The sequence below is a fragment of the Nomascus leucogenys genome, chromosome 21 (genome assembly GCF_006542625.1).
Source record: "Nomascus leucogenys isolate Asia chromosome 21, Asia_NLE_v1, whole genome shotgun sequence".
Lineage (NCBI taxonomy): Eukaryota > Metazoa > Chordata > Mammalia > Primates > Hylobatidae > Nomascus > Nomascus leucogenys.
Genome location: NC_044401.1, coordinates 44,105,285 through 44,130,391, shown reverse-complemented (window position 1 = coordinate 44,130,391; position 25,107 = coordinate 44,105,285). Strand labels below are relative to the sequence as shown.

Here is a 25,107-nt window from a genome sequence, read left to right as displayed (position 1 = left end):
GCTAAAAAAAAAAAAAAAAAAAAGGAAAAGGAAAAGAAAAGGCATATCATTTTCTAAAGAATGTAGTACATTCTCATTCATGGTTTTGTTTAGAGCAGTAGGTGCCCTCCATCCCTGCCCTACGTCTTCGACAGCTAACTTGAAAAGCCTGTTGCTGTGGCCCCTCAGAGGCCAGTGCTTGCTATATGTCACCTTGAAAAGGCTGTTGCTGTGACCCCTCAGAGGCCAGTGCTTGCTCTCTGTCAGCTGTTCCCTGGACCCTTCTCTTGGCCAAATGCTATTTTTCCTGCCTTGGAGTTTCATATTAGCTGTAATTCAATTTGTTCTGTACAACATCACATATGACTTCTGTTCTTCGATTTCCGGAAGCATCTTAAAAATATCTTTATTTTCCTTAATATTCAACTCTGCTTACTTTAATGGTGGGAACTGTATAATTAATGCATAAGGAAATTGACCTTAGAAATAACTGCTTAATCACATATATCTCACTTTCTTGTAGTAATGTTCAAATTCTTTTCACACTACTATCATTTCTCAGTTTCTTTTTATATCATATTCCCCTCTAAAGTGGACAAGAATTCTTTCTTTTAATCACATTACATGTGAATTTGGACTCCTGCTCCACCCCCTCTGCCTTGCGCATTTCCTTTGCGCATCTCCCTTGTGCATCTCCCTTGTTTTACTGTACCTGTACATGATGTGTTAGGGTGTAGCTTATGTAACCTTTTCAAACTAGACTCTACTTTTTTCACATGAGGTATATTTCCTTTTAAGAAGCCCTATGGGACATGCATCATTGCTTCTCGTTTTAATTCTCTACCCCATGGAATGCTAGTCACATAAATGTCATCACATACATTGTGAAACTAAAAAGTGATCAGATGGTTTTCTCTTATGGATAAGGATCTACCCATGAGCTAGTGTGACACCTTGATCAGCAAGATATTAATGAAAAAATTTGAATCAATACACAGAGGCAAGAAAAGAAAAAAAGAATTGTGATCCGTATGTTCAAATGCTTTTCCTTGACCTAACATAGCAAATACCCCATCCACCTTTTTCCTTTCCAAGAGACCATATAAATAAACAAACAAAAGCCCTGGCATAACAAGTCAGCTGTGTGCCGCCCGCTTCTGGCTTGCTGCTGGGCTTTGTGACACTTAAGTTACCATTCTCACCAACTTTTCAGCAGGATGCTTACAAAAATCTTGTAATTAGTGTTTAAGAAAGTAACCTCCAGTTTTTTATAATAGCATTGGTGTTTGTTTGATATGTTATAGTTTACAGAGGGCTTTATTAAAGTATGTTATGATCATTCTCTCTTAACAACCATGCCTTGAAATAGGTAGCTTGTAGTCTCCATTTAGAGTTTGGAAGCTACAGCAGCAAAGTGACTATTGCACACCTAACAAATGGCAGAGTCAAGATTGGATTCTAAATCCAGGGTCTTTCTGCTGCATCAGAGCTGCCACCTTCTCACCCTTTAAAAACATGATGACGGCCGGGCACAGTGGCTCACACCTGTGATCTCAGCACTTTGGGAGGCTGAGGCAGGAGTTCAACACCAGGCGGGGCAACATAGTGAGACCTCATCTCTACAGAACAAAAAACAAGAAAACCTGACGTAAACATATTTTTAACTTTCGTTGTGCTGACTTCTCTCACTCCCCTATGGAGTAGAAATGCCTGTGTAAGATCCATAGGTGCTTTTCCTGCTCAACAGTTCCACCATGCCATATTCACATTAGGATATGATTCTCCTGCTAAATCATCTGTACATCAGATGTACACATCAATTGTGGGCCCTAGGTGCTTATCTGCAACACATTGCTTCTCTGTTTTTTTACTGCTCAAGTGCTCTGAGATGAATCCTTCCAATTAGCCTTTCCCCTTAAAAGTTCTAAGACTCTTTCTCAAACCAGGATGTATGCACTATTTGGACCAGAATCACCCAGAGAGCTTATTAAAAACACATATTCCAGGACGCACCTTACACTTGATACAGAATGTCTAGGAGTGGGACCAGGGAATCTGAATTTTTATTAGGCTTCTCAAATAATTTTAAGAATTCCAAGGTTTGAGAAGTGATCTAAGATACCTATGTGTTGTGCTGTAATTTTTGTGACCTTCCCTTCTTGATTTAATTTACTTTTCTACTTAGTTTACTTGAAGCCTAACCCAATCTCAGCATCTCTTTTCTAACTCCAAGAGCCATTGTTTCATTCTTGAAGAATGAAAACCTTGGAGTTCCCTTAAACTGCTAAGCAAAGATACTGTGGAATTTCTGGTGCTCTGTCCAAAATCCAACGTCTTTGCTGATGACTAGGTAAGAGGAAGCTTGAGGAGCCTGCCTTAAGGCAGAGGAAGATATGAAATCATTGCACTGAAGAAGCAAGACTGACTTTGGTTTGTTTTTAAGAGAGAGGCCCAAGGAATCCAGCTGCCTCACACTGGGGTGGAGTTGCTGGGAAGGGTCTGTAGCGGGCATGTGCTTCATGCTGTGGGCCAGAGCCGTCAAGGAGATCGCTTCACAGAGCCGTCAGGGAGATCTCTTCATGGAGCCTCAGGGAGATCTATTCACAGAGCTGTCAGGGAGACCTCTTCACAGAGCTGTCAGGGAGATCGATTCAGAGGCCATTCCCACCTGAGGTAACACAGTGCCGACACCTCTTCCTGGGATTCCTCAAAAGTGTCACCTCACCTGGACGGTTTTATTCTTTTCTAGGTAATTAGTATTCTAGAACGTGGAGGCTTAGCACCCAAAATTTAGGTAAAGGGTTGATGAGTTTGGACTTTAACATTAACCTTGCAACTTAGGATGAAGCACTTCAACTTGCCGAGTCTTGTTTTTCTCATCTGTAAAATAATAATACTAATATCTGCCCTGTCTGCTATACTGCAGTTTTTGTGAAGATGAAGTGAGAAGGATATATGAGAACAAGGTGGCAGTTATCGAGAGAGAACTCAAGGTCTCCAGCATGCAGGTTTTCACTGAGCAGCTTCTGAAACCCTTACAAAGCAGCCAGCGGCTTTTGTGCAGAGGAGTGCCACTTCCTTCAGAGAGAGAACACGGTTTTCCTTTCTTCCTCTTTCCCTCTTCCTTTCCACTCTTGGAGAAGCCAAAACACCAGATACATAATGTCCTAATGCCCCCGCTCCTGGACGTGTTTTGGTTGTTGGGGTTTTTCCTCCCTGCTGGGTCCTCCAGCTGGGTCACAGTGTGCTCGTGTTCTTCCCGCCTCTGAGGCCGCTTCCCTGGTTGGCGTGTCTCCTGTGGCCGCATGCCTTCTGTGTTATCCCTGATGGCTGTGTTGTGGACTTCCCAGCATGCGCTATCTGTGAACATGGTGTCATGGTGAGGCAGAAAGGCAGCTTCTTATCCCCATCATTCAGATGAGGAGATGAGATGCTGTGTCAGGGGCACGTTCATTTCTTCCTTGGGCCCTGCGCTTGGACCAAAGCCATGCCATCCTGTCATCTAGCCTCAGTGCCCTTTCCACAGTGACATTGCAGCTCAGTTAGCAAAGGCCATTGAGTTACATTCAGTATCCTTTGTCCCCCCTAAAAGCTGAATGTCTAAAATCCTCCACCCTACTCCATCTATTTGGTTACTTTCTATTTTAAATATTCTTGTAGGTGGATTTACATCACCTTCATTTTAAAATAGCACCTCTCTTAAAGGTAAAAAAAAAAAAAAAAAAGCCTCCTTATTTGATTGTTAATCAGACTGTCAAACTTGAGGCAGCTCCTAGACAAATGTAGCAGCACTTAGTGGCATTTCCACTTAAAGATTGTGTTAGTTATCTCATAACTAGCTGGATCCTTTTGCTGTTAACCTATATTTAGCATAGATGGTTTTGGCAAAATCAGAATGTCTATTTTTCTCTCAGTGTTTTTCTGCCTGTCCCCTTCCAACATTTTCCTTGTACTGTGTATGAAGATTTTATTTCAAAATATTGAAAAAATATTTAGATCTTTTAGGTTCAGTGTAGATTCACTTCTCTCTCTCTCTTTTTTTTTTTTTTTTTTTGTTTGGAGACAGGGTCCTGCTCTGTCATCCTGTCATCACCCAGGCTGGAGTGCAGTGACACAATCATCTCACTGCAGTCTCAAACTCCTGGGATCAAGCTATTCTCCAGCCTCGGCCTCCTGAGTAGCTGAGACTACAGGTGCACACCACCACACTCAGTTAATTTTTTATTATTTATTTATTTATTTTTGTAGAGGCACGGTCTCGAACTGTTGCCCAGGCTCGTTTCCAATTCCTGGCCTCACACAATCCTCCTGCCTCGGCCTCCCAGAGTGCTGGAGTTACAGGCATGAGCCACCACACCGGCCAAGAGTGGGCTCACTTCTGTCATCCCATGTTGCATCTTTCTCCTGTTGTCTTAGTTCCTTTATAGTCTTTGAAAAATTCCACCATAACTCAGTTTTTTAAAATATAATATCCCCTGATGATAATTAAGTTAGTTACATGTAAAAGAAAGATAGAGAAAGCAATCAAGCGTCTTCTTAAACCACAGAATCCAATGTTACCACCACTTTATACAGTACTTTATACAGAACCTCTTTGTCAAGTAATAGTTGGATAGGTTCCAAGCTCAGCAAAATCAGGAAATTGGTTTCACTTGTCTTTAATGTTAATTTTTTTCTGCTCTGGGCTCGCCTCCACTGCACCCTGCGCCCTCCTCCCCATGGTGACTCTGCTCCTGCAAACACATAGACATGGGAAGCTTCTCAGGGCCTTTTTTGGCTCTCTCACCTCAAGGGCTAAAATCTGATATGCACCATTCCTAGTTGTCAATTCTAACGTGAGAAGGGACATTTATACCAGAAGTCTGCACAGTTACCTTAATTTGGGGAAATCTCATTCAGGAGAGGAAGGGCCAGGTCCTGACCTAGTAGCCCCAGAGAAAAATGTCCCACTGTCCTGAGGTGCCCCTAGGACTCAGAGCTGTCCCTGCCCTAGCCTACCCCATTCCAGACTGTCCTGGCAGACGCTAGTCCCTTCAAGCTTGAGCACTGATCAACTTCTTCCTCTCCCTCTGCCCCAGGACTTCCAGATTGTAGGTTTCTCAGTGCATTTAGCATTTTGGTTAGCCTTCTAAAATATACTAACCCCCTCTCATTTAATTTCTCTTCTGGATGTATCCATGGGGTCTCCTACATTACTCCTATTTTTGATGGTGAAATTTTTGACAAGCTTGTTGGAACACATTCTCTTCAAGCATAAGATGTGTCTATACTGTTGGGTGGTATCTTAACATATGTATTGATGCTACTTTCCAATAGTGGGAAGCCTGTTTAGAGCTAAATCTGGTTACTTGCAGTTCTGGGATTAACAAAGATGCTTGACTTTTCACTTTAGGAAACTGTCATAGAAAAGGAATGAGAGTGAAGGAAGAAAAAAATCATTACCTTGGGCTTAAAATAGTAGTTCTCCAAATAAGCACACAAGATTTCCAGGCTAGGAGTCTGTGTGGTTTTAGCTTTAGTTATATGTGATCAGCTTAAATTAATGAATAACATGGGGAAACAAAGCTCTATGTTCAAACTGTGTTGTCAAGTTGTATTATCAGTGGGGAGTCACCAGTAAGTGAATCCTGACATTCAAACCAGCTTTAATCCGTGGCTTCAAAGTGAAATGAATTAAGGTGCTTATTTAGACTGTTTATTCCAAGACCAAAAAGGTAACTTTTTAGTACCATACAGTGATGGAAAGATGTTGGTTACCAACATGTTTGCTGTGGGTATTTCCTCTACCCCAGCACTGTCCAATAGAACTTTCTGCATTGCTGGAAATGTTCTGTGTATCTGCATTCTTCAATACAGTAGCTCTTAGCCATACGTGAACACTTAAAATATGGTTAATGTGACTGAGGAATTGAATTTCAGTTTAATTGTATTTTAAATAGCCACATGTGACTAGAAGTTGCACTATTGGACAGTGTAGCTCTGGATATTCAGTATGACATTATTTACCATTCTCTTGATTTTAGGCAATTCGGTTTTCATATATTTTATCTTATGTGTATGTGAATGACTGTATAATTTTTCTTTTAAAGGAACAAAAGAAAATTTATAAGGTATGTTTAGTATGTTGTATTCCTTAAATTAAGGGGTTTTTTTTAGTACTCTAGATTAAATTGTCATAAAAATCCTAATTGCAGGTGTAGGAAATGATGTTGATGGTGTTCTCCTCATGCATTGCAGAGGTAGCAGTTGGTTAGATGGTGAGTCAGGAGGCCATACAGGCCTCACCTCTCAGAGGGCTGCAGCTTGGCCTCTGCAATGGATTCACCTGATAAGTTTGTCTTTGTTGGAAACCATTTCACATGCGTTTTCTCTCCTATTTGAGTTAAAATATGCCATAGGAGTACAGTCAGTGTTATTATCCCACTGAGTTTGAAGATTCTCATTTCTCACTGTAAAAGTGAGGTGATTGGCATGCATCGTGAGCATGTTAAACTATGTCAGCAAAGCCAAGAAAAGTTAGAAACTATTACCTGTAAACTACTTTTAAGCAGATGTGCTCCACAGTACAATAGGTGGCATTTTTAAAGCATTGATTAATATTCATTTGAAAACTTGTGGGAGGAGGAAGTGTCTCTTATTACCTGCTTCTTTGCCAAAATGTCAGTCCTTTATGTAGTGTAGCTTTTCAAAATAAATCTATTTTGAAATACTAATAGGAGATATCAGAGAGTTTAATTAAAAATACATAAATATAACAAGAATACCAGTACCTACAACCCCTTGATAGTTGTCCCGCACAGTGAATTCAATCAGGTAACTGATCTCGTTGGGAATCTTAAAGACCATAGAGGAACCTGAAAAAATTATTCCCCATCACTCCTGTGAAATATCCATACAGTGTATTTCCATTTCTTCAGGGAAGAGAGTTTAGTAACCTTTTTAAACTTACCCATATCAAGAAGCTCTGTAGTCAAAACGTCTCACCGCAAACTGAGATGCATCACAGAAAAAATAAAGCATATGACTAAGCGTCTGCATTTTCCAGAGAGAGGACTCTTTCCAAGTCTGGAGTAAAACCCTGGTGTACTTCCGGAATTTGTAAGATGTGCCTTGGTGTACATGTGTGGATTTGTGTGTATGCATGCTAAGGGCATGCTTTGCATTTTAGAGGGGAAGAAAAACTAATTATTAGGCTTGTTACACTAAAGATTTTTAACTTTTGTTTTCTTCAGAAAAACTTATTACTAGGCTTGCCACATTAAAGAGTTTTAGCTTTTGTTTTCTTCAAACCATAAATGTTTGTTTTTTAGCAGGACAAGTTTTGGCACCTTCTCCCTCTCACTTCCTCTTGCTCTGGCTTTTTTTTTTTTTTTTTTTTTAGTTGGAGTCTCAATCTGTCATCCAGGTTGGAGTGCAGTGACACGATCTCGGCTCACTGCAACCTCCACCTCCCTGGTTCAAGCGATTCTCCTGCCTCAGCCTCCCTAGTAGCTGGGACTTATAGGCATGCACCACCACGCTGGCTAATTTTTGTATTTTTTAGTAGAGACGGGTTTCACCATATTGGCCAGGCTGGCCTTGAACTCCTGACCTTGTGATCCGCCTGCCTCAGCCTCCCAAAGTTGCTGGGATTACAGGCGTGAGCCACCACGTCCGGCCTTTGCTCTGGCTTATTGCCAGAATAACCCAAAATGTGAAAATTGTGAATCTCTTTTGCCTTCTGCATTGGTGCTGTCTTGTTAGGTCAGGTTTAAAGAATCTTTTGCCAAGGTCATTGCCTTAAAGAAAAGTATGTTAAGAGCCTCAAGTGTAAAAATTAATCAGACTTTTAAATAACACTTTTAAATAACTAAAGTTTTTAAAACTTTAGAGTTTTCAAATATGTTGCATGACATTTGTGTAGCACTTTACGATCTGTAGCAGGGGCTGTCTACTGGCAGCAGAGGTCTGTCCCACAGGATTTTAAAAGAACATGGAAGAAAAGCATGGTGACTGGAAGGTGCATGCCATCTCACACAAGCAGTCAGTGTGCACCTCAGCTAGAGATGGCCAGACATATTCAGTAATGTGAAATCTAATTTTTTTGAGAAAAGGCAGAAATCTAGATTTTTAAAATGAGAAATCTCCTGATTTTTAAAAACTGGTTCAAATATTTTTAAAGCACTGTACAAGCCCAAACAGAACATCTATGGTCAGGGACTATAGGTCACCATTTTGATATTTCTGCTCCAAGAGATGGTGTTCATAGCCTTTTTTCCCCACCTTTTGAAATTTTTGCAATTATTACACTGTCATAGAAAGAACCATGACATTTCACAAAATACATTGCCAGTTTCATGTTCTTTTGACATTTCAGTTACCTTTCTGTCGGTGGTAAATCTTCTCCCCTCTGGAGTGTTGGGTGGGCACATTGGGATACTGCATTTGGAGATTTGGGGGTGGACTGTGGGATGAGTAGGCCCCAGCTCTTTCCTTGGGGCCACAGTCACCATTTGCTGAGAATATTGTTCTCTGGGTTATCATTGCTGGAGTTAAAAGACTATCACTTCGTAGAATATTTAGACTGGATTAGATATATATGATGAAGGTTGGGATTAAATATGACTCCATTCTGATGCAGTGTCTGTGTTTGAATTGAGTTGAAGGTAATAGTTGCATGAAAGCTTTTCAGTTAGTAACATGCTTTTTGGAGGTGAGCAAATCAAACAGGACTAAGGAAGAATATTGGGAAAGACTAGCGGCTGGTGAGATCCTTAGACATCTCAGAGTTGGTAGACATATGTTAACCTTCAAGTAGAGGGAGAGATGGCATCTTTTAAACAATACTTAGGCAACAAAAAGCAAAACAAGAACAACACAAAGCATTTCTTTGTAATTAAGCCTAAGAGACAGTCATCAGGTTGTATGGAGTGTCAGCAGTGACTAGCATAGATAGTAGGATCTCAGTAAATTGAATTTTTCCCTTCATGGAATAATAATGGTAACTGCTAAAATGTCAAGGGCTTTGCTAAGCACTTCATATGTTTTCTGATCTCTCCAGTTTACAAATGAGGAAGCTGAGGATCAGAGAGGATAAGTAACTTGCCTCAGGACATGCAGCCAGGAAGTCTGGAGATCTGTTTGATTCCAGGGTTGCACGCAATTGGAGTAGAGGCCAGTGGTGGTGAAGCTAGGCTAGTTGAGGTACTGACCATCCTTTCTTCATGTTTTCCAGAAAACAGGCTGAACACATAGGAACCATTAAAGTTGGACTAATGGGAACATTTCAGCATTCTGCATGTCTGGCCTGTCATAAATGCAGAATCAATCATGTATCGCTTGTTGATTGCATGCTTATATATTTTTTCATTGCATGTTCAGAAAAGTTTACTTCGTGACCAAGAGTTGTTTTGATAGCCAGAACATTTAACTAGGCCATTATTCACATCAAAAAAATAGTTCTCAGTTATTGGTATTGTAATGGTAAGAACTTTTTAACCAGTTTCCTTTGTCACTGTAGGATTTTTTTTTAAATCTGGCCAGGTATGGTGGCTCACGCCTGTAATCCCAGCACTTTGGGAGGCCGAGGTGGGTGGATCACGAGGTCAGAAGATCGAGACCATCCTGGCTAACACGGTGAAACCCCGTCTCTACTAAAAATACAAAAAATTAGCCGGGCGTGGCAGCGGGCGCCTGTAATCCCGGCTACTCGGGAGGCTGAGGCAGGAGAATGGCGTGAACCCAGGAGGCAGAGGTTGCAGTGAGCAGAAGATCGCACCACTGCACTCCAGCCTGGGTGACAGAGCAAGACTCCATCTCAAAAAAAAAAAAAACTATGTTGCACATTATTCTCTCCTTTAAAGGGGAAGAAATATTAATATTTTTATAACACAGTTTTCATAAAATAGGAATAGTATTTTGTTTAGCAGGCACTTTATCATGGATTTTTAATAAATTATAAAGGACACTTTATACATAAAATTGTTGTGTGAAAAGACTAATACTAGGCCGGGCACGGTGGCTCATGCCTGTAATCCCAGCACTCTGAGAAGCCAAGGAGGGCAGATCACTTAAGATCAGGAGTTTGAGACCAGCCTGGGCAACATGGTGAAACCCCGTCTCCACCAAAAAAAAATAAAAATTTAGCTGGGCATGGTGGTGCATACCTGTAGTCTCCAGCTACTCCAGAGACTGAGGCAGGATAATCACTTGAACTGGAGAGGCAGAGATTGCAGTGAGCTGACACTGCGCCACTGCACTCCAGCCTGGGCGACAGAGCAAGACTCTGTCTCAAAAAAAAAAAAAAAAAAAAAAAACCCAACATACTCATCCAAATATCTTTTTTTTTTTAAACCACCATGTTTGTATCTATTACTGTTACATTTCAGTATCAAGGATGAAATTCCTTTTAGATAAATAACCAAATGACTTACATTTTTGTTCAAAAAAGCTTAATCAAGTTAGAGAAAGGACCGAGATTGTCGTCAGAACTGTCCTGTTCTCGAGCCCAAGCCCTCAGCTGATAGACCAACCGGCACCAGCACTGCAGCCCCTTAGGAGCTGACCTCCCACCCAAGGCTGTTCCAGCTGAATCAGAGCACATTTGCTGAGACTGCAGTTAGGTTGCCATCTATTATTTCTTCATTCCTGTTCATTCAACAAATATTTATTCAGTATCTTCTGTGCCCCAGGTATTGTAGTAAGCACTAAGTAACACACATGAAAAAAGGAGAGATGCAGTTGTTGCCCTCACAGGGCTTCCAGCCTAGTATGAGTCAAGCAGAATCTAGCAGACAGCAAACACCGTATAGTGGGATAACTGCTAAGGCAGAGGGATGACAGTGCTGTGACCGCTGGGTCATCCCTCAGTTGCCCAGTTGAGGGCTGAGTAGGCTGTTCCGGTTCCTCGGGAGCTGTGCCAGTCTCCCAGGCCCCATGGTTCCCTTCATGGGGTGGTCTGCGAGTTAACACATACAAAGCACTTAGAACAGTGCCTGGTGCTTAGTAAGTGCTCAGTAAATCTCAGCTACCTACTGGGTATAATGTAACCTAATCTTTCCCCAAACATTTAATAACAAATTTCTGTGTAATTGTTTTGAATTCTGTGTCCTGAGGTTTCTAACAGAGATATAATTGGCTTTTCACACAGAACTGAATATGTTCTTTATACATACTAAAATAGTTTTACAGTTAGCTGGTGAAAATTTATGCATAATTACTTTTATCATTCTTAAGGAATAATTAGCCCTGCTAATGGGAACTATCATTATCTTAATCATCATTATTATCCTAATCTAAAGCATTTATTAAGAATTTGATTTTGCCTTATAACTAAGCTAGCCCTTCTTCAAAGCAAGTTTGTGACCTTGCCTTCAGCTTGTTTACAGTCTAAGACAATACTGATGGGGAGGCAGATTGGGGCCAGTGTTCATTCTGCTGTTCCCTCTCAAGTTACCTTCCATTCGTGTACCCTTGTTGATATGTTTTCTTATACATGTTATGTCTTTATGGTTATAAAGCCCACCTCTTCCAGCAGATCCTGAGGCCTCACACCCAAAATAATATGTTTAGAAAACCAGATAATAGTTATATTTCCTTCTCATTGTATCCCCAGAGTGGCTGCTTAGTATTTAGGTGATTTTTAGAAAATAATTTTTTCTGAAGTAATTTCAAACTTAGAGAAAAGTTGCCAGAGCAGTACAAAGAACTCTCATATTCTCTTCACTCAGATTCCCCAATTATTGGCATTTTACTTCATTTGTTTCGTTTCCTACTGTCTCTGTGTTTTTTGTTTTTTTGAGACAAGTCTCACTCTGGTGCCCCAGGCTGGAGTGCAATGGTGAGACTTGGCTCACTGCAACCTCCGCCTCCTGGGCTCAAGCGATTCTCCCACCTCAGCCTCCTGAGTTGTTGGGACCACAGGCGCTTGCCACCACGCTTGGCTAATTTTTGTATTTTTTGTAGTGTCAGGGTTTCGCCATGTTGCCCAGGCTGGTCTTGAACTGCTGGGCTCAAGCAATCCACCCGCCTCAGCTTCCCAAAGTGGTGGGATTACAAGCATGAGCCACCATATTCAACCTGTCTGTGTTTTTATATGCATTATCATTTATTTTTTCTGAACTTTGAGAGCAACCTGTGTGTAACATAATCGGGAAATCAGCCTTGATACAACACTACTGTCTAATCCAGTATGCTGCATTCAGATTCCACTAACTGTCCAAACAATGTCTTTTTTCTCCATTCTGGAATAGAGAAAATAATCAGTATCTTCTGCATTCCAGGTCTTGTGCTGAGCACTGGGATTCATGGGAAAAGGAGACATGTGGTTGCTGTGGTGTTCCTGCCATATCGGTGTGATGTTTCTTTGTCAGGTCTCTCCAGACTCCTTCAGTCTGGACGATCTCCTCAGCCTTGCCCTGTCCCTCATGGCCTTGTGTCAGTTTTAAAGAGTACAAGCTGTAAGTTCTCAGCCTAGGTCCATTCAGCGTTCCCTAATAACCAATTCAAGCCACACCTGCTCTTCTCAGGAGGCACGCCATGACTACCCTTCCCACTCCTGGTGACATTGACCTCTGTCACCTGCTCCTGTTAGTATCTGCCGGGTTTCTCCACCTCTAGTTCACCTCCTTTTTATTAATTAGTATTTTGTGGGAATGACTCCTGCCTATGTCAGCCACCTCTATGATGGTTATCAAATGGCAACTGTCTATTTCTGTCGTTTCTTTTACACATAGGAGTTGGCGTTCTGTAAGAAATGGCTTTCCGTTTCTTCCATTTATTTATTTATATCTGTTTGGACTCATGAATTCCTGTATAATTCAATGGGTTATAGTCTATTATTTATTTTGATGCTAAAACTATCTAGGATTTGGCCAGTGGGAGTTCTTCCTCCTGGTCCTCTTGACTTCCTTCCATCATCCATTGAGTATTTCCTTATGATCTGGCACAAAAAGATTTCCAGACTCATCTTGTACTTCCCCAGCCCCAGCCCTGGAATCAGCCGTTTTGCCAAAGAGCCCTGCCTGGTTCCTTTTAGTAGAGGATGGTAACTTAGGATCCAAGATCTGGGTAGATGAGGTGCTCACTGCTACTGAGATGTCATTGCTTCTAGACCCTCTCAGTAGAGAAAGCTTGGGTATGTACACGTATACACACATATACACTCACACACATTTACATCTAGAAGTATTTATATAGCTGTGTGTGTATATAAATCATGGGTTCATACTGATCCCTGCAACCACAGTCTAATACCTCAGTGTTCTTTCTAGCATTTTCCATTCCATGTTTGTTAATACCTCCTCCAACAGCAAGAAGCCCATTTTTCTTTTTTTCTTTTTTTTTTTCCTTTCATATAGTACTGCTTTATAATATATGGCACTTCTGCCCAGCCAAACTTAATCTTAGTTTTCTTTTTTTTTCCCTGAAGACATGCCAGTTTTATTATTAATTTTTTTTGCACACAAAACAATAAACATTTTCTAAAAATACATACAAACAAAAAGATGCATATCAAACATATTAGGAAGGTTGCACATGGGAAGACGGGGAATAGAAATGGGGGGTAGGAATTAAAGAAAATAAATGAGAGAGGGACTTTGTATGGATCAATGATAATAACTCAATCCTCTATTTGACAAAGAAGAAGGAGAAGGAAGAGGAAGAAAAAGAAAGTGGGGTAAAGGATCAGAAAGGGAGGAAAATAGAAAAAATTAGAGTATGACTCCAGGGTGAACCTGTTTTGTTGTTGCTGGGTTGGTTGGTTGGTTTGTGTGTTGTATTTTTGATATGTTTTGCCATGCTGGCCAGGCTGGTCTCGAACTCCTAGCCTCAAGTGATCAACCCGCCTCAGCCTCCTAGAGTGCTGGGACTACAGGCGTGAGCCACCACGTCCAGCCCCCACATTGTGTCTGGCCTCCGTGGTAGACCTCCCAGACGGGGCGGCCGGGCAGAGGCGCTCCTCACATCCCAGACTATGGGTGGCCGGGCAGAGGCACTCCTCACTTCTTCCCAGATGGGGCGGCTGGGCAGAGGCACTCCTCACTTCCCAGACGGGGCGGCCGGGCAGAGGCGCTCCTCACATCCCAGATGGGGCGGCCGAGCAGAGGCGCTCCTCACATCCCAGACCATGGGCGGCCGGGCAGAGGCGCTCCTCACCTCCCAGACGATGGGCGGCCGGGCAGAGGCGCTCCTCACTTCTTCCCAGACGGGGCGGCCAGGCAGAGGCGCTCCTCACATCCCAGACCATGGGCGGCCGGGCAGAGGCGCTCCTCACTTCCCAGACGGGGCGGCCGGGCAGAGGCGCTCCTCACCTCCCAGACGATGGGCGGCCGGGCAGAGGCGCTCCTCACTTCCCAGACGGGGCGGCCGGGCAGAGACGCTCCTCACTTCTTCCCAGACGGGGCGGCCGGGCAGAGGCGCTCCTCACTCCCAGACGATGGGCGGCCGGGCAGAGGCGCTCCTCACTTCCCAGACGGGGCGGCCGGGCAGAGACGCTCCTCACTTTTCCCAGACGGGGCGGCCGGGCAGAGGCGCTCCTCACCTCCCAGACGATGGGCGGCCGGGCAGAGGCGCTCCTCACTTCCCAGACGGGGCGGCCGGGCAGAGACGCTCCTCACTTCTTCCCAGACGGGGCGGCCGGGCAGAGGCGCTCCTCACCTCCCAAATGGGGCGGCGGCCGGGCAGAGGCTGCAATCCCAGCACTGGGAGGCCAAGGCAGGCAGCTGGGAGGCGGAGGCTGCAGCGAGCCAAGACCACGCTACCGCACTCCAGCCCGGGCAACACAGAGCACCCGGTGAGCGAGACTCCGTCTGCAGTCCCAGCACCTCGTGAGGCCAAGGCGGGCAGACCACTCGAGGTCAGGAGCTGGAGAGCAGCGTGGCCAACATGGCGAAACCGCACCTCCAGCCAAAGGACAAAAAGCAGGCAGGGGTGGTGGCGCGCGGCCGCAATCCCAGGCAGCCCATAGGCCGAGGCAGGAGAATCATGGGAGCCGGACGCAGGGAGTCTGCAGCAATCCAGGCTGGGCCACGGAGGGAAGAAGAAAAAAAAGAAAAGAGAGGAGGGGAGGGAGGAAGGAAGGAAGGAAGGAAGGAAAGAAGGAAGGAGAGAGGAGAGAGAGAGAGAAAGAAAGAGGGAGGGAGGGAAGGAAGGAAGGAAGCCATTTTTCTTAATATATTGATTTTTTTGCTCAGTTTGCCTGTTTGCTCCATGTAACTGGTTTTCCAGCCACACTGGCCATCTCTTCCACCTGTCACCTCTATCTCTCCTTCACCACCCCCATCCTCAACTGCAGGCCTCTGGTTCATACCTGTGTTAGCGCACCACCTTCCCTCACCTCTCCATGTCCTCACCATCTTGAGTTTTCAGCCACCATACTGTCCTCCGCGTGGGGAAGGGAAAGAGGTGAGTCTCAGGTGAATCTTATCCAAAGACATATTTGAGATGATTGGGCTGGTCTCTGGAAAACCAGAAGCTTGCCTAGTGAGGTATTTCATTCTTCCTTTTTTCCTGTTTTCTTTTTTAATATTTGTGTTTATGAGTTTTTCATTTTGAATTGAAATCATATTTTGTATTTCAGGTTCTGCTTAGCAGAGATAGAAAAGAGAAACAAGCTTTCAAGATAGATCTTTAGGGGTCTTGACAATAAGTTAAATCCAGAAATAAACAGGGCTCATCTTAGTCCATTGGTGCTGCTATTAAGGAACACCTGAGGCTGAATGATTTAAAAAGAAAAGAGGTCTATTTGGCTCATGGTTCTGCAGGCTGTATAAGAAGCATGGCGCCAGCACCTGCATCCGGTGAGGGCCTCATGCTGCTTCCACTCATGGGGGAAGATGAAGGGATCCAGCCTGTGCAGAGGTCACATGGCAAAGAGGAGCTAGGGGGTGGCGATGGGCTCTTCACCAGCAGATCAGAAACTAACAGTAAGGACTTACTCGCCCTCTCCCCAGGTGCCACCCCCTAGCATTGGGGATCAGATTTCAACATGAGGTTTGGAGGGTCAAATATTCTAACCATAGGAAGGCCAAAACAGAAAAGAAATGATTGTTAGCAAAACAAGATTCAGGGAAGAAGATTCACATTAACTTTAGGTAATTCATTAGGGTTTGTTTCAAGTTCTAATGTTGTGTTTTAACTTGGGTCAGTTGATGCACAACTAGAAGTCATTTCATGGACATATTAAAGATACCTTTGGGTGCTAGTGACCTGTAGTTTTTTATGCTTTACTCAGTCTTTCTCGGTGAACCTCTTCCACTCAGTCCCTGAAGTCCAAATCCTATTATTCTCTATTCCCTTTCCAGAGGTAGGTAACATTTACTGGAGAACAAATGCCTTTCTTGACACTAAGTAAACATCACATTTACCTTATCTGTTCTCTAGGCTCTTCTTGTATAGGGTTCCTTCCAATAGTTATTGATTTTGAAAGATAATTGTTACCCCATAACGTTGTGTGTGTGTGTGTGTGTGTGTGCGCGCGCATGCATGTGAGACCCCAAGCCCAAGAAGACAAGTCAGAGCTGTTCAGGTTTAGGAGACATACCTTGGGTTCAAATTCTGTAAACCTCACTTTACTTGTCTATAAAATGGGGATTCAGTGACGTAATATATGTTAAAAAGTGCTTGGCATATAGTAAGAGCTCAGTAACAATTAGGTATAATTATTTTTACTGCTGTCACCATAAATATTAAAAAGAGATACTAAAAAAATTTTAATGGGCAAAGGATTTGAATATTTTTCCAAAGAAGATATAAAATAGCCAATAAGCACATGAAAAGATGCTCAACATCACTAGTCATTAGGGACGTGCAAATCAAAACTACCATGAGATACCACTTTACACTCATTAGGACGGCTATTATTAAAAAAAAAAAAAATCAAAAACGAAAAAACAAAACACAGCAAATAAGCAGTGGAGAAATTGGAACTCTTGCAGCGCACTGTTGGTAGGGATGTAATGTAAAATGGTACAGCCACTGTGGACAACAGTTTGGCAGTTTCTCAAAAAGTTAAACATAAAATTACCATATGGTCCAATAACTCCACTACTAAGAATATACCCAAAAGAACTGAAAGCAAGTACTTAAACTTACTTATACACCAATGTTCAGAGCAGCATACTCATAATAGCCAAAAAGATAGGAACAGCCCAAATGTCCATCAACAAATGATAAAATGTAGTATATACATACAAAGACATATTTTTCAGACACAAAAAGGAAGGAAATTCTAATACATACTACCACATAGATGAATCAGACATAGAAATACACATAACTAGGCCAGGCACGGTGGCTCACGCCTGTAATCCCAGCACTTTGGGAGGCCGAGGCAGGCAGATCATTTGAAGTCAGGAGTTCAAGAGCAGCCTGGCCAACATGACAAAACCTTGTCTCCACTAAAAATATAAAAATTAGCTGGGCATGTTGGTGGGTGGCTGTAATCCCAGCTACTCGGGAGGCTGAGGCAGGAGAATCACTTGAACCCGGGAGGTGGAGGTTTCAGTGAGTCGAGATTGGACCACTGCACTCCTACCTGGGCAACAGAGTGAGACTCCATCTCAAAAAAATAAAGACATATACTGTATTATTCCACTTATATGAGGTACCTAGAATAAACAAATTCTTAGAGATAGAAAATAGAATAGTGGTTACCTGGGGGTGGTGAGGGGAAGATGTGGAGTAATTGTTTAATGGGTACGGAGTTTCTGTTTGGGATGATGAAATGCTTCTGGAAATGGATAGTGGTAATGGTTGCACAATATGGTGAATGTACTTAATTCCAACAAATTATGCACTTAAAATTGTTAAATGATACATTTTATATTATCCACACACACAAAGAAATTGCTGAGATTTTAAAATGACAATAAGATGGAAAACCTACCTATACATGTTCTTACAAGGTTGTTTTTTCCCCTATAGCATCCATTGGTGATAGACATTGAGTCCCTTCTCCCTGCCTCCCCACACAGTCTGTCAAAGAAATGTTGCAGAATAACATTTGTATGCTAAAGAAGTCACAGGGGCCAGGCGTGGTGGCTCACCTGTAATCCCAGCACTTTAGGAGGCCGAGGCGGGCGGATCATGAGGTCAGGAGATCGAGACCATCCTGGCTAACACAGTGAAACCCCGTCTCTACTAAAAACATAAAAAAATTAGCTGGGCATGGTGGCGGGTACCTGTAGTCTCAGCTACTCAGGAGGCTGAGGCAGGAGAATGGCGTGAACCCGGGAAGCGGAGCTTGCAGTGAGCCGAGATTGCGCCACTGCACTCCAGCCTGGGCAACAGAGCAAGACTCTATCTCAAAAAAAAAAAAAAGTCACAGGAAGGGGAAGGTTGGAGGGGTTAAATGAATCTATAACAGAGGTTGGCCTATAGGCCAAATCTAGCCTGCAATTTATAATAGTTTTTACTTTTTTTGTTGGTTGGTGGGGTTCGTTTTGTTTTTTAGAAACAGAGTCTTGCTCTGTTGCCCAGGCTGGAGTGCAGTGGTGTGATCACAGCTCACTGCAGGCTTAACTTTCCGGGCTCAGGTGATTCTGAGTAGCTGAGACTATAGGCACATGCCACGATGCCCAGCTAATAGTTTTTGCATTTTTTTTACAGGGTTTAAAAAACAATGATGAGTATATTACAACAGCCACATCTGGTGCAAACCCTAAATTATTTACTAACTAGCCTTGTACAGAAGAAGTTTGCCAACACCTAGTCTAGAGCATTGCTATGGACTGAATTGTGTCTCCTCCCACAAAAAATTCACACCTTGAAGCCCTAACCCCCAGTGCGATGGTATTTGGCAATGGGACCTTTGGGAAATAAGTTTAGATGAGGTCATGAGAAGGTGGAGCCCTCATGATGGGATTAGCACCCTTATGAAAAAAGATACCACGTGAAGGAGGACACATCTAGAAGGTGGCCATCTGCAAGTCAGGAAAAGACCCCTCACCAGAAACCAACCATGGTGCCATCCTGATCTCAGACTTCCAGCCTCCATAACTGTGAGAAAATACTTTTCTCTTGTTTAAGCCCCCCAGTCTATGGTATTCTGTTATGGCAGCCTAAGCAGACTAAGACAAATGTACAGTTTTTCCAAAAGCAAAGCCTAGTCCTACCCTCTTAGATTTTACCAAATCTTTTCACAAATGAAAGGGGTTTTAAGAAGAGGAAAGAATGCTTGCTGTAAAGCTTGGTCAGGGAATTTGAAATAACCAGCGCAGTAAGCAGCGGGTTCCAAAATGCTAAGAAGAATAGGGTTTCTACAATAGTGGTTTTCTTATGTGGCACCATCTGTTTTTCTTTGACTGTAATAAAAATGACAGCTTTTCATGTACTGATACTCCCTGTGCCTTTTAAAGTCAAACATATGATGCTATTTGTGTGTAAAGGTTTTTCTCTTGCACCCATTTGTTTCTCCAGCTTGAATTTCTATGTAAACTCCCTTGGCTAAATTACACAAGCCGCCTACACCCAGCCGCCTCCTCCCTTGTTTTAGAGCAGGGGGTGGAAACCTTCCGTCTGCAGCGTGGAGTATCCAATACACAGCTCACTGTGCCAGGCAAAGAAAGATTCCCTAACAGGAAGGGCTTCATGGTACCCACTCCCCCATTTGTGCCCATCGTTCTGCATATGCAACTTTGAAACATGGCTTTATGGCATTTTTGGCAACCTATCCTAAACCTGGCTTTTGTCTCCCTCTTCTCCTTAGTAAATCTTGGTAAATCTTCATCATCTCCCTTCTGCCTCTTTGCCCTAAATGCCCCTTTTCTCTTAAAAGACTATGATATGTATTTAAAGCAAACTCCTTTTTTTTTCTTTTTTTAAGAGTGGGGGTCTCACTATGTTGCACAGGCTGGTCTCGAACCCCTGGCCTTAAGCTATCCTCTCACAGCCTCCCAGATACTTTTTTATTAAATAACTTTACAGAAGTATAATTTACAAAATTCAACCACGTTAAGTGTATAATTAAACGGTTTTTAGTAAATGTACCAAGCTGTGCAACCATCACCATAATCTAATTTTAGAACATTTCCATCACCCCAATATGATCCCTCATGCCCTTTTTTAAAATTTTTTTTATTTTTTAAAATTTTTGTGGGTACATAGTAGGTATCTGTATTTAAGGGGTGCATGAGATGTTTTGATATAGGGATGCAATGTGAAATAAGCACATCATGGAGACCTTATGCCTTTTTATAATTAGTTCCCATTCCCAGCCCCTGGCAACCACTATTCTACTTTCTGTCTCTAGATTTGCCTTTTCTGGATATTTCATATAAATAGAATCATATAATGTATGATGATTTGCATTTGGCTTCTTTCATTCAACATGATGTTTTAGAGGCTTGTCTGTGTTGTAGCATGTGTCAATATTTCTTACCTTTATGTTGCTGAATAGTATTCCACGGTACAGGTATATATATCACATGTCATTTATCCATTCACCAGTTGATGGATATTTGGGTTGTTTTCACTTTTCAATTATGACTAATACTCTATGAACATCTGCATTAAAATCTTTGAGCAGACTTATTAGACCTCCTTTTTCCTTCTTTTAAGAGACAGGGTCTTGCTCATCACCCAGGCTGGAGTGCAGTGGCACCATCATAGCTCACTTTGACTTCAAATTCCTGGGCTCAAGTGATCCTTCCACCTCACCTCCCAAGTAGGTGGGACCACAGGTGTGCACCACCACCCTGGCTACTTTTTAATTTTATTATAGAAACGGAGTCTCACTATGCTGCCCAGGCTGATCTCAGCTCCTGGCCTCAAGTGATCCTCCTGCCTCAGCCTCCCAAAGCGCTGGGATTATAGGCATGAGCCACTCAGCCATAAACCTCTTATTCTTGATAATTAGTAAAATCATATGTTTATATGTTTCTAGTTATAAATTGAAAAAGCAGCTGAGTAGAGCTTTTTATAATCCAAATCCGTTGCCCCTCAAAAAACCCCTGCTAAGCTAAATTAGCTTTTCTTACTTCTCTGAAGCTATTGATGAGTCACTGGCACTTAATAGAAAGGAGGCTCCCTACTTACTATAAAAATGTTCCCAATTGTTGCTTTCAAAATAGAAAAGTGGCCGGGTGTAGTGGCTCACACTTGTAATCCCAGCATTTTGGAAGGCCAAGGAGGGAGGATCACTTGAGTCTAGGAGTTTGAGACCAGCCTGGGCAACACAGTGAAACCCCATTTCTACAAAAAATAAGAAAAAAAAATAGCTGGGTGTGGTAGCACGCACTTGTAGTCCCAGCTACTCTTGAAACTGAGGTGGGAGGCTCAGTCCCAAGGAGGCTGTCCTGGGAGGTTGAAGGTTGAAGCTGTGGTGAGCTGTGATTGTGCTACTGCCTTTCAGCCTGGGTAACAGAACAAGACCTCGTCTCAAGAAAAAAAAAAATGGGGAGGAAAAGAAAAATATAAGTTATCATCCAATTTAAGGGGCATTGATTCCACACATCCCTATGTCCAGACCTGTGTCAGGACTGAGGAAGCCAAATGATGAGACCTGGGCCGTTGAAGACCTTGCCATCAGGCAGGGAGTAATCGCCAGAGAACTGTTCACATTTCACATGCTCAGCAGTCAGTAATGATGACAGGAGAGCTTGTCAGTTATTCTCTCCTCTCTGGCCTTCTGGATGAAGGAAAAATTATTTTTAAGAAGCATTATCAAAGCCTTTACCCATTTTTTTCACCAACTAGAATAATTTCAGCTCATGCAAGGAAGTCAGTATTAGCCAGCATTTCACGCCTTGCCCGTGGAGGGATCATGGGCACACATCTTTCCAAAGAACAGCAGCAGCCCTGGTCACCCCAGGCCAGCTCAGCCCCCTGTCCTTGGTAGGACCTTTCTGGGCAGTCCTGGTTTGGATATGTCCAGGGCCTAGAAGCACACAACTTTGTGCGGTGGCCTATGTGATTAGTCACCTGGTTTGTTACTCAGTTTTTCTTAGGTTGAACCCAGCATTTTACTCCCTGCCAGTTTTACTAGTCTCATGTCCATATGCCTCTTGCTCATGGTATCCTTTTACATATTTTAAAGTACTTACCCTCTCTTTCCTTTTCCAAAGTCAGCTCTGCTAGTTGAGGAGTTCTAGCAGACTCTGCTCCCTAAATGGGGTCTCATCTATTTACACTGTAGTAATCGGGATAAGACGGTTAATGTGGCTGAATCCTGGAGTGTTGTTTGTTTGAACAGCCACCTCACACCCTGTTGGCTCCTGTGAGGCCTATGGTTCACCAAAAACTCCAGATCTCTTGATTTCATAAGGTGGGTCTTCTCCATTCTGATCTGGAGTCATTTTGTTGTTGCTAAGTCATGTAATTACATTTAGACTTACTAAATTTATGTTACTGTGGGTTGTTTGGGGGTTTTTTCATTTATTTTTTGTGGTAAAATACATATAACATTTACCATTTTACCACTTCTAAGTGTATAGTTCAGTTGCATAAATACTGTCCCATTGTTGTGCAACCATCATCACCATCCATCTCCAGAACTTTTTTAATCCTCCCAAACTGGAACTCCATACCAATTAAACAATAATTCTCTATTTCTCATCTTCCCAGCTGCTGGCAACCTTCTGTCTCTACTCTTTGTCTCTGCCTCACCCTAGGTACCACATATGAGTAGAATCACACAGTATTCACCTTTATGTGACTGGCTTATTTTACTTAGCATGATGTCTTCAAGGTTCATCTATGTTGCAGCATGTGTAAGAATTTCCTCCCTTTTAAGGCTGAATAATACTCCACTGTATGTATATAATAATATCCCACTGTATGTATAGACCACATCTTGCTTATCCATCCATCAGTACACACCTGGGTTTCCTTGCCTTTTGACTGTTGTGAATAATGCTGCTATAAACATGAGTGTACAAATATCTCTTCGAGTCTCATTGATCATACTGGTTTTAACTTATGCATTACATTTGTCCATTTTGTGTTATTGGTTGTATAATTATCTATAAATCACATAAGATCAATCTCTTTATCCAAATCCCTTCTTGATAACAATGTTGCATTTCCTGTTGATTGGAAGAAATCATTTTGCACAAAATGGTCATTTCCTGCATCTCTAGTCTTTTTTAAAAGACTTATGCCATCGTCTTCACAGCTGGCCTCTGGGAACAGACTGCTTTCATACTTAGCCTGAGTCTGAGTTTGTCATAGTTCTTTTGGCTAAGGTCTAACTTAGGGACGGATGGGAGGTGAATAATAACCAACCTCTAGGCTGGGTCAAAGCAGGAGGTTTTGGGTGGTTTCGGGTTTTGTTTGTTTGTTTTTTACCTATTTGAAGGTCACTAAGACTACACAGAAACTATCAGGCACCACGAAGAAGGGAACTGAGTCTCGGAGTAACCCAATTAGGACTGAATTCATTTGCTCTGCAATTATTTATTGAGCTCTTACTTGTGAAAAGCACAAAGTGTTTTTGGAAAACAGAAGATGAATAAAACACGTTCCCTGCTTTCAAGATGTTTACAGTACAAAATATTAGAGGAACTTCCTATTATAACCCAGAGCTCTTTAGGCAAGGCTTCCACTCATAGCTGTAAAAACATATCTCCTTAAGATAAGGAGGATTTTGATGTATTTTATAAATACATCAGAAAAGCAAAATACATCAAAAAGCAAAGTGTGCTTTTATATTTATATTATATTTTGTTATAGATGGATTCAAGTAAGGATTTGGAGACAGACTGAAAAATCTCACCATGAAAGCTTTAGAGGTGGTTAGCCTTTGCTTTACTTTGGCTAATGTGAGAACACCAGGAAAACAGAAAGTACTCTTGCTCTTGACAGTATAAAATTCTTATTATTTTTAGAGAATAGTAACTGCATTTATGAAATTCTTTGTCAGAGCAATTTAGTTAATAGATATGTAAATGACTACTTATTTCATTGTGTAGGTGGATTGCTCCATGTACACTTTCTGAGGAAGAATATAAGTACTAAAAACTATTAACATTGCAAGTGGAAAGAAGCAAAAGTTAAGGCTAGAATGCCATTCCCTTGCTGTATTAGGTATTAGGAATGGGACAGAAAGTCCATCTTGTCATCAAGATTTGTTCAGTTTATGGGGTGGGATTTCTTATTTACATCCGACTCTTGCACCGTTTTTTTTGTTGTTGTTTTTTGATGCATGGTAACTAATATGAATTGGAGTGCAAGGGTATTTCTTGCTGATTTTCAAGCACAAAAGGTCATTACAAACTCAGCTGGGAAGGGATTGGGGGAGGTGCTGAAAGTTAAAGCCACGGCAGTAAATTTTCAACACAAGAGAATACCTCCTAAAAATCACCTAGGGGCTCTTTTAAACCTTTATTTATTTATTTATTTTTTTCAGCATAAAAACAACTTCAGAGGAGGCTGGGGATTTCAAAGCTCTCTGGCTCTAACTGCCTCCTGGGAACAGCATGGAAGCTTCCCTAATCATGGAGGAGTTAATGCAGGCCTCCTTTGGGGGAAGAAGTCTCTAATGGGAGGAAATAAATGGGCTCTTGCCTTACAGATGGTCCCGAGCCCTCCCCTCACTGGAATTCTTCTTGCTCTGTGAGCTAGCCTCATCTTCAGTTGTGCTTTTTTTTTTTTTTTTTTTTTGAGACAGTCTCACTCTGTCACCCAGGCTGGGGTGCAGTGGCACTATCTCGGCTCACTGCAACCTCCGCCTCCCGGGTTCAAGCGACTCTCCTGTCTCAGCCCTCCTGAGTAACTGGGATTACAGGCATGTGCCACCACACTTGGCTAATTTTTTGTATTTTTAGTAGAAATAGGGTGTCGCCATGTTGGCCAGGCTGGTCTCAAACTCCTGACCTCATGTGATCCACCCACCTCAGCCTCCCAAAGTGCTGGGATTACAGGCATGACCACTGACATCAGTCCACATTCTCTGCATGAGGCTGGCAAACCTGCAAATCCCCACCCCTCATGTTTGTTACCCCCACCCTGCTGGTCTTGCTCCTGGTGACTGAGGCCCTTCACACTTGGCCCTCATCTCTGGGATGTACACAGCTGTCATCCTAGGCCCCAGCTCTACACGCAAGCTCTTTCTGCTGTACGGGGGTCCTGAGGATAGAGACCAGCGGCTGTGCCGACTCACTCCCTGGCTCTGCTGGGTGCTGCACACTGTCTTCATTAACGTCGTCTGTG

The 25,107-nt window shown here is 42.6% G+C and overlaps 1 protein-coding gene across 1 annotated transcript in view; it reads left to right on the top strand.

Moving 5' to 3' along the window:
* The window catches only part of HACD2 (3-hydroxyacyl-CoA dehydratase 2), a 104,705-nt gene that overhangs the window by 68,421 nt on the left and 11,177 nt on the right, over nucleotides 1-25,107 (top strand). The window lies entirely within an intron of this gene.